Consider the following 1456-nt stretch of genomic DNA (forward strand, 5'->3'; position numbering starts at 1 on the left):
TGTGTGTGTGTGTGTGTGTGTGTGTGTGTGTGTGTGTGTGTGTGTGTGTGTGTGTGTGTGTGTGTATGTGTGCGCGCGCGCGCACGCGCATGCGCCTGCGTTGTTGGTGTGATTTGAACCAGAGCTGCATGCGACTTGCTGAACAGCACGGTGGGTCCGGCGGAAACACCCCCAAAGAGTACAGCGGCATATTGTTCGCAGCATTCAATATGTGCCGCACCTCTTGCTGCCGAATTGGGCGCCACAGAGGTAGCAGACATATGCCGGCGGCCGCGAGGCGCCGAAGGCCGCCATGCCGGCGTGGCGCAACGGTGTGCGCTATGCTTGGCAGGGCGCGAGACCTGACCAGGTGGTTATGTGGTCCTACGTGGTTGCTTGACGCCTGTCCAGTACATGATTACGTGGGTTCCTACCTCACAGAAAAACCGCCCTGTGGTGGCTGGGAATCCTGCCAATGATTATATCATCCGCTCTAGGAGATAGGAAAAGTCTCTGAGCACCTCGATGGAAGCCAGCGCTCACGACAGTCGACGCGTTCTTGGCCCATTGGAGTCCGAAATGGGTGTGAAGGGTGACCGGCACTTGCTACTCGTTCCGGTACTTTCAGCTCGGTCAGCAGGGTCGGTGAGGCGTCACTACCACCGTATCCTATCGTTGAGCTTTGGCGCGGGCTAGAGTACTGTCGCGTGCACGGTCGGACTCACTGCACTGCAATTCGGACTGCCCAGCGGGCTCCGATTGCTTAGAAATGCTTAGCAGAATGCTGTCTTCAGGCTACAAAATTGGCAAACTGCGGTGCCCCGGGGTATGGCAATGTGCTGTGCCGCACCCAGCCGCTGCTTGGTGGCCGCTGCAGCGGCGCATGAGGTGCCGCAGCGTCACAGACGCCGACGCATGGGGTCAGCTGCATGGGGTAAGCTGCAGCCCATGCAGCCGCAGGAGGAGCAGCAGCGCCTCCATTAGCAGGCCGCATGTGGCAGCAAAAGCGGCAGGCGACGCGGCAGCAGCGGCCGTGGATGCGGAAGCGGCAACGGCGCCGGCCAGGCCTCCTCCAAAGCAATTCAACGTGCGCCCGATCACAAAGGGTGAGGACTGGGTGGATTACTGCTTAGGCAAGAGCTATGGGCAGCGGAGGCATCGCGCGGGCGCGGGCCGGCGGCCATTGAGCACGCACAAGTGTCCGGTCTGGTTTGAGCGCAGCGGCTCAGCAGCGACCGTGACTGTGCTTTCGCGCGCAAATGTACACATTCGTGCGCGCACGATCACTTGCATTTATACCGTACGTGCACAACCCTCCCCCCCATGCACGCGTGCACACACACACACACACACACACACACACACACACACACACACACACACACACACACACACACACACACACACACACACACACACACACACACACACACACACACACACACACACACACACACACACACACACACACACACAC

This window comes from Monoraphidium neglectum, assembly GCF_000611645.1.
Source record: "Monoraphidium neglectum strain SAG 48.87 unplaced genomic scaffold scaffold02941, whole genome shotgun sequence".
NCBI classification, from domain to species: Eukaryota; Viridiplantae; Chlorophyta; class Chlorophyceae; order Sphaeropleales; family Selenastraceae; genus Monoraphidium; species Monoraphidium neglectum.